The following is a 9561-nucleotide window of genomic DNA, read 5'->3' as shown; positions in this document are numbered from 1 at the left end:
TTTACTACAGTAACTGAATTGTGTAATAGTTAGCTGTGTGCTCTGGTAATTAAATTATTGTTCATTTCAATGGTTTTCAACTAAAAAATGATGTTTGGTTTATTTTAAAATATGTAAGAAGCAAAGTGATATTAACTCTTCATTATACAAAATGTAAAGGTGACCTGTTGTATATATCCCACAGACTAATCAAGCAACAGTCAGATATCATCGGTAAAGCAGGAGTCTGTGAATAGGACTAATACCAGGCAACATCACCACCCTCTCTGTTAGGGTCTGTCACACTGACAGGACACAGCCAGGCAGAGGGGGAAAGCTCCGTGGTATATAGTCAGTATCATGCTCAGCACTGATGCTGGATCCTGTGGCTGCTGGACTGCTCTGCGGCAGGTTATGGGGGAATCAATAAAAGGGAAACATAATTGACCACATCATCACCGATCTGCCTGCTACAGATACACCTCTCCATTTCATATATCGGTAAGAATGGTCACTGCACAGTCCTTATGGGGAACAGGGGCTACCTTCACATTTTACAGACTCCCCTCACCATGATATGTAGCCCCCTGGGCTTTAAACAGATTGAGAAAATAATGATGATGCATCCATGAGGTGCAGTGGGCCACAGTCAGGAGCAGAATCATACTCTGAACAACTCATACAGTCTGCAACCTCACAGCCCAACATAATCCCCACTGTACAGTATCCATTACAGCCCGACATACCTCCCACTGTACAGTAACCGTCACGGCCTGACATACCTCCCACTGTACAGTAACTATCACCCCGACATAGCTCCCACTGTACAGTATCCATCACACCCCGACATACCTCCCACTGTACGGTAACCATCACGGCCCAACATACCTCCCACTGTACAGTAACTATCACCCCGACATAGCTCCCACTGTACAGTAACCATCATGGTCCAACATACCTCCCATTTTACAGTAACTGTCAACAGCGGCACTGTGGCTCAGTGGTTAGCACTGCCGCCTCACAGCGCCGGCCTCATGTGACAGTCTGTGTGGAGTTTGCACATTCCCCACATGTCTGTGTGCGTTTCCTCTGGGTGCTCCGATTTCCTCCCACAGTCCAACAGTGGATTGGCCATACTAAATTGCCCATAGTGTTAGGTGCTTTAGTCAGAGGGAAATGGGTCTGGGTAGGTTACTCTTCGGAGGTTTGGTGTGGACTCGTTGGGCCAAACGGCATATTTCCACACTGTAGGGAATCTAATCTAACCTCCAAGGTTCAAGTCATAGTTATGATGGAATAATCACTTGTCTGAATGAGTGCAGCTCCAACAGTACTCTAGTATGGACTTATGAGCGACAGGAAACACAGTTGCGTGGGGAATATCATGTTCACAAACTTGATTGATTATTTTGAGGAAGTGACAAAATTGATTGATGAGGGCACGGGGCTGGATGCTGGCCGTCTGGACCTTAGCAAGGCCGTTAATATGGTTCCTTATGGCAGGCTCATACGGAAGGTGAAGTGAAATGGGATCAGTGTTCAGTTAGTAAGATGGACAGAGAACTGCTTGGCCATAGAAGACAGAGTAGTGATGGAACAGTGTTTTTGTGACTGGAGATCTGTAACTAGATTGGCAGAGTTGCAGATTGTGAGGATGATTGCCAGAGAATACAGCAGGATATAGGTCAGCTGCAGACTTGGACAGAGAAAACACAGATGTAACTTTATCTGGACAATTGTGACGTGATGCATTTTAGAAGGTCTAATGCAGGAGAGAAGTATAAAGTGGATGGAAAAACTACTGATTGCATCAACATCCGAAGGGATCTTGGTGTACTGCTCCATAGTTCCCGGAAAGTGACAACACAGGTGGAGAGGGTGATCAAGAAGACTGATGGCAAACTTTTTTGCTTTTTTTTTGCTTTTCCAGACAAAATGTGAAAGTGCCTGTAATACATTGATAGAGGGGAAAAGCTAAAATAGCAAGGTTAAAGAGGGATCTTGGCACAGAGACGAGACAGCAGCGAACAGAATGACATAGAATGTGTAGAAGCATATACTTTCGTTTTAACTTTCAAAGAGCATCATGTGTCCGTGTGGACTTGCTGGGCTGAAGGGCCTGTTCCTGTGCCGGACTGTTCTTTAAGACAAGATTTGAGGGCAGCAGTGGCGAGATGCTGAATGAGTGATTCCTGATGATCAACAACCACATTCATGGAGGTCGCTCCTCATCAATTTTCAGCTTCATACCCTCCCTCCCACAGTAGGGAAGCTCAATATGGAGAATTTGACATGAAAGTCAGAGCTGGTAACTGGTGACTCCATCTCGCCCCTCGATCCTGAGGCCTTCTATCTTGGACAACAACATCTTGGGGAACACTGCACTGAGAGAAACTGCATGCACTCCACACCCACCAATGCTGGCATCTGTCACATGCCAGCCTCAACATGCCATCCCAGCACATCTCCAACCCACTACAATACACTTCTGTACTTCAATGCTGCAGCTCAGGGTGCACTGACAACTCTCGTTGCAATGCTGCTGCAAGGACACTGTGCTCAGGGACACACCCAGCTCATGGACTGGCCCTCTGGGCTGCTCACTCAGTGTTTGTACACACTCAATGCTGCTGCAAGGACACTGTGTTCACGGACACACACCCACCTCACGGACTGGCCCTCTGGGCTGCTCACTCCGTGTTTGTACATCTTCACTTTGATATGCCTTGAGTGTTCACAGAATTATTGTTTTACCTTACCCTGCCCTCAGCAGTGTTTCCCCTCAGCCAGAGCTACCAGTCTCAGCCGCCTGCTCCATTGTCTTGGTGTTTAGCACAGACACAAACCCAGGAAGCTGAATATCATTGTCCACAGTCAGTCACGGTGCCCAGTAGTGAGACAAGGGGACACTCAGATCCCAGTCTGGGAGCTTAGACATGGTCAGGAAGTCTCTTGTGGTTGTTAGGGTTAGGATCCTCCTCCTGTGAGGGGGTGAGGAGCTGAATGCTGGGGAGATCCACGCCTCTCTTGGCACTTTCTCCCCTATTGTGGGATTAGTCCTTATGGGATGTGAAAATTAGCAAGAGGTATTATGGAAACATTTGGTGCAGTTGTTAGAGCTGGCAAATCTGGGGGAAAGGTAGCAATGTGTCCTGAGTGAGTGAGTGGGCAGCACAGACAACAGGCAGAGTTGGGTAGAGGGGCAGTGATGAGGTTGGAGAGACTGAGAGAAGGTGCTGGATTCAGTGAGGGTGGGTAAGTTCACATGCAGTTACAGGGGTGAGGGCTAGGGTAGGAGAACATGAGCCTTGGTGGGAGGTGGGTGCAGTAACAGAGAGAGTGAGAGTGAGGTCACAAAGTGCAGATGGTGGCACTTACCCTGGTGGAGTGGCGAAGGTCACTGCTGGGCATTCACCCAGAAGGCTGGCACCTCACTGACCCAGGGGTCACCCTCAGACCAAACTGGCAGGATCTGGTTTCATGGCCTCCCCTGCCAGTCCTGGAGGAAGATAATGTCCCTCTCGTGCACCATGCTATCCACCAGAACCTCAGGGCCTTGGTCTCAAAGTGAAGCCCCAGGTTTACCCCCTCTGCCATGTCCAGGGTGTTTCGGAGTGACAATCCTAGAGTCTAATGACTTTGTTGAAGATGGCTCCTGTAACAGGGAGGCCGGTGCATTCTGGGATATCCAGGCAGCGGGTAGTTGTTATGACGAAGGGGAAAATCCTTGCGTTAGTATCAGATGAGAGAAAGGCCACAGGGCAGGGAGGGTAGTTAATGAGGCAGATTGGAGATGGTGTCATGAGAAAAAACAATTAGCCTTGTGGAGAGAAACCTTCCATGAAGCTCGTCTAAAATGAGACTTGACCAAATTAAAAGATGGTTGAGGCCTCTGTCTGTCTGAATCAAAATGGGAATGCAGTGTGAAATATTGGGAGCAACAAACTTGGAGCAGAGAATTATACAGGAGATTCTAATCCTTAAAAAGGGGTAATACAATGCTCCAAACTGTTAAAAGGAGCTGGGGAAAATCCCCGCCCTTATAGTTACCTACATTATCCAATCCTCACTGGATGCAGGGATGATGCCGGAGGCCTGGGGAACGGCTGACACAGCAGCTTTGTTTAATGTGGAGAAAGGGACTGACTGAAGAGGTCGCGGCTGGAATTCTGAGACAGTGGATAAACGGTCACTGAGGAAGTCCCTGGGACTCCAGGACAGTTGGTCTGGATTTGTTCAAGGAAGGTCGTGTGTAATTAATCTGACTGTGTCGGTTTGAGGCAGTAACTTGTTACTGCATGTGACTTAATTGAATTTAATGAGAGATCCCATGGCAGGCTGGTTAAAAACAGAATCCAAGGGGTCCAGGAGAATGGAGCAAACAACCCAGAGAAGTGTAAGGCAAGGCATTTGGGCACATCATTTGGGGAATGGACAATAAATGAGAATATAGTCAGTGTGGGCAGATAAATGAAGGTAGCTGGAAACATCAAGAACCTCGTTAATGTAGCAAATGGAATCATTTCCTCTATCAGCCAAAGTGCAGAATTTCGAGCAGGAAGTTTATGCTGGAACTGTATACATAATGGGCGCAGTCGCAACTTTGGGGAATGTGTGCAGTTCTGGTCACCCCAAGACATGTAAGGATGGAATTGGACTGGATAGTGTGTAGAGAAGATTCGTTACCCTGTGACAGCAGAAGTGCAGTTATGAGAAAAGGCTGGAATGGAGGATGCTAAGAGGAGATTTGATCGGACTGTAAATATTGTCAGGGACCGGAGTAGAGGGGGAGTTTGGTAAGAAGTGAAAAAGCTGGACCTCAAGTGCAGTGATCTCCAGATTATTCCCAGTGCCACGTGTCAGTGAGGATAGAAATAGAAAGAGAGACCAGATGGATGTGTGGCTGAGGTAGTTTCCTCCACTATTCTGATTGGTTACCATAGCCCTGCCAAATCAGTTTCAATCCCTCCCATCAGCATTAGTCAAACACTGCATAAGGAAATCAGTCCCAGCTCTGTCACATGTTACCCAATACAGCGTGTACAGTCGCTGCCTTCCCAGAACCAGTTCCAATGTACCAGGAATCTGAAGCGCTTCCTGCTACACTATCATTCCAGTCACACTCTCACCTACTTAATATTCCTAGTGCTGCACTGCCTTGCACACGGCACTGTGAGTATTCCAGGGATTGACACATTTGAGGCCCTGTTTGCTAACCTTCCATCTACCTCGCTGAATTCTGATTCCCAGACCACGTCACATTTCACATCCAAGTCACTGAGACCAACACAGACCATGACCCCTGGCTGCTAACGATCTCCCAGACCAATATTCTGCAGACACAGTGACATTCTCGAGCCCACAATCCTGGAATTACATTGACAGTCAAAGAAATGCTAGTGATTTCCTCAATTTCCTGACTCCCCTGTGACTATTGCTCCTCCTTCCTTCTCCCTCCCCTCCTGTACAGTCAGGCTGCTTGTGGAGCCACAGACATGGCTCTGACTGCCCTCCCCTGAGCAGCCAATACCTTCATCAGCTGCAAACTGGAAAACCGAATTGAGAGGGAGACATCAGGCTATTCCTGGATTCCCTGACTGTGTATCTTCGATTGTGCAGTATCCCATTCCCTTCATTCTTCCAGGCCGTCATGTCTGCAGGGTGATCGGCTCTGTGTGCGTGCCGTCCCCCAACTCTCAGCATCACAGATGTCTCATAGGATCTCTCGTCACTGTCTGAGCTCCACGACCAGTGTTCACCTAGGACAAGAGCAGGGGGCTATAGCTTCTCAATGTAACAGAACACATTTTCCATCTGATAAACATGTCTTAAAATGCAACATGTCTGGAGTAACTTAATTAATTGCCTCGAATGAAGTTAACATCAGGGAAATAACAAAGTGGTTAAGTCCCTTATTCAACTGTGGTTTAGTGAGGATAATTTATTATTGGGAGAATTTCACTTCTCCCTCTTATTTCTCAGTTCAATCCTTATTTCAGAAGTTGAAAAACTAAATTTGCTAACTAATAACAATTTAGAGACAGTCACTAATAACGGAGTATTATCAGCCAACGAACTTACAGCCTTTCCTGTGATGGCTCTTGCATTTCTTTCAAACTCGATGCAGGCAGGTCCCAGCAGCAGAAAGTTATCTCTGTGACTCCCAGGTACGTGTAATCCTCCAGCTCCCACTCCATTCCGCTCCCTCACAGGGTCACCGTCTCTGTGACTCCCAGGTACATGTAATCCTCCAGCTCCCACTCCATTACACTCCCTCACAGGGTCACCGTCTCTGTGACTCCCAGGTACATGTAATCCTCCAGCTCCCACTCCATTACACTCCCTCACAGGGTCACCGTCTCTGTGACTCCCAGGTACATGTAATCCTCCAGCTCCCACTCCATTCCACTCCCTCACAGGGTCACCGTCTCTGTGACTCCCAGGTACATGTAATCCTCCAGCTCCCACTCCACTCTGCTCCCTCCCTCTGTGAATCCAAGGTATGTCCAGGCCTCGATCCTCAGTGCTGATGTATATCCTCCCACTTTGGTGCTTCTGTAACCTCATGCTCCTGCCCCAAGTTGCTCCCTCACATGGTCACTCCCTCTGTGACTCGGTGCTGATTCAGAGCCTCCTGCTCTGCTGTTTCTCCAACGCCAAGTCCTGCTAGGCCTTGATCCTCGCTGCTGATTTATATTCTCCTGCTTTGTGCTGCTCACTGTCAGGTTCTCTCCCTTTGTGACTTCCAGGTAATAGTAGGCCTCAAGCCTCAGTTGAGATGTGTAACATCCCATTCCACACTGCTCTCTCATAGGATCACCGCTGTGCGTGGAAGACAGTGGAAAAGAGGAGGATGAGAGTATGCAGAGGGTGTTACAGTGATTGAGCGATCTGTCGGGGATGGAACAGGTTATCTGCGGAGGTACCCAGACCTGAAATGTCTAAAGCAGGTTATTGGAAGATACAGGGAGAGTTGCAGGCACTGAGGGTGGCAAAGAAAATAGATACATGGTGGCTTGTTGGCGACGGAGCCTTGTAAAGTCTAAAGGGCTTTTTGTGAGCTGCTTCCTGAGATGTGAAGACTTCAACAAATGCAAATTGACAGTCAGTAAGTGTTGTAAGGTACTGGAGACTGTTGGATGTTACAGAGTTAGAAGACTTGCAGTAACTGGGGGGTTACAGATGTTTGACGCACTCGTGGTGTTCAAGGACCCTCAGGACATAAGGAGGTACAGAGAATGGGAGCATTGCAATTAATGGGATTGCAGGGGCTGGAAGATCTAAGATGGATAAGGAGGATGAAAAGTACCAACGCAGCACAACCAGCCGCTGTAGTTCACAGAGATTTAAGGAAGGCAACCTGTGCTGTCATTGAATACAGTTATATGGCGAGTTACAGGTACTGAGGGGTTACAAATGTGGAACGGAAGATGTTATAGGTGATCAGAAGTATAAACAAGAATAAAGAAATTTGAGAGATCACGAGCACAAATGGGAACGGAGATGGTGAGACATTCTGATGAACAATAAGTGTTGTTGGCAGAGAAGGATGCCACATATACAGGAAGAGCTGCATTGTCTGTATGCATTTACAGACATGAGTGTTGTAGCGCCTGCTGGAGGGGACACAGATAACAACAGTTCCAACGGCTGGTGCAGTGGTTCAGGAAGGCAGCTCACCACCACCTTCTCAGGGACAACTCCAAATCAACAATACATCCAGCAATGTTCATGACCACGAGTGAATAAATAAATAAAAAACCTACAAGCAGCACTGAGGTCACTCAGGAAGGCCCTTTCAGCACCACTTCACAAATCCGGAGCAACTATACCCTGAAAGGACAGGAATTCCAGCTACACGGGAACACCAGCATTTCCAAGGTGCCCTCAAAATCACGCTCCATCCTGCCAGCACTGTGTCTGTCCCTACACGCAAAGGACTGCAATGGGTGAGGAGGACAGCTCACCACCACCTTCGCCAGGTAAATACAGGTGGGAAGGTAATGATGGCCAAGCAAGTGATGGCCACATCCCATCAATGTATTTGTACAAGGGAAACTCATGGACTGTTCATGTCTCCTTTGCTTCATCCACACAATCCACAATCCCATCTCTTTCTGTGTCAGCAACAAACATGGAAGCAGTAGATTTTGACCATCCAACAAATGTATCAAATCCCTTTGTGAATAGTTCGGGGTCAAGCACTAATCCATTTATTCCCACTTAGTTTTCTGTTAAAGAATTCCCAGTCCATGCCAGTACATTCCCTCCAATCCCATATTTGCCGATATTGCTTATCCACCTCTTCAGTGGGACCTTGTTGAAAGGTTTCTGAAAATCCCGACAAACCATTCCTCCCTTTTATCTACTCTGCTTATTCACAGCCAGACAGGAAAACAAATCCAGCAGGGTTTGTGAAATGAAGTTTCAGTTTCAGAACAACATGTTTGATATGAATAGAGGATTGGCTGATAAGCAGAAGAGAGTAGGTATAAAGGGGTCATTTTCACGATGGGAACAGGTGACGGGGGAACTCCACAGGAGTCAGTGGTGGGACCACGCTGTGCATGTTATACATTAACAGTCTGGAAAAAGGATGTGAGGGAGTACAAGAACTACTTTTACAAGAATGAAATGCTTGCCATATGAGGAGCAGGTGAAGTCTCTGGGTCTGTACTTGATGAATTTTCAGAGGCGGCAGTGGCAGGATCTCATTCAAACTTACAAAACTTTGAGGGGCCTAGATGGATTTGACGTGGGGAGGTGGGGGGGTGGGGGGTGGGGGGGAAGATGTTTCCTCTTGTCGGAGAGCGGAGAGACTAGGAGCCAAGGGCACAGCTTCAGAATGAAGGAACGACCATTTACAATGGAGATCTGGAAGAATGTATTCAGCCAGAGGGTATTGAATCTGTAGAACGGTTCCTGCTGTAGTTATAGAAGAGGGTGACATTTACTCACATAGGGCTACAAGCGCTGGAGAAGGTTATGGAGATGATTAGATGGATGGAGATACTAGAGGAGCTTACATTGACAGGGTGTGTGATAGTGACTGGAGAATGTTACACAGATAGTGACTCTTGTCGTAACTGGATTGGGAGAGTCACAGGCATTGGACTGGGTTCTACAGGTTGGGAGTATTGCAGTGACCTGAGAGGATTACACAGATAGGGAGGATTATGGGGCCTCCACATGTTTCGAGGGTTTCAGGAAGAGGTTACACCAATAAGGAGGGATGTTGGAGCTGTCGTAGTTTACAGAGATTGCGAGGTTTGGAGCTGTTTAATTGTTAGAGGGATATTACTAGGGTCAGTAATATGGAACGCTGAGGGAGAGATTAGATTTTATTACATTCCCTACAGTATGGAAACGGCACTTCGGCCCAACAAGTCCACACCAACTCTCCAAAGAGTAATCCACCCAGACCCATTTCCCTCTGACGAATGCACCTCACGCTATGGGCAGTTTCGAATGGCCAATTCATCTGACCTGCACATCTTTGGACTGTGCGAGGAAAATGGGGCACCTGGGGTGCAGACACAGAGAGAATGTGCTAACTCCATACAGACAGTCCCCAAGACTGGA

This window comes from Chiloscyllium punctatum, chromosome 16 (assembly GCF_047496795.1).
Source record: "Chiloscyllium punctatum isolate Juve2018m chromosome 16, sChiPun1.3, whole genome shotgun sequence".
Taxonomy (NCBI): domain Eukaryota; kingdom Metazoa; phylum Chordata; class Chondrichthyes; order Orectolobiformes; family Hemiscylliidae; genus Chiloscyllium; species Chiloscyllium punctatum.
Note: the sequence above shows the minus strand (reverse complement) of the source record.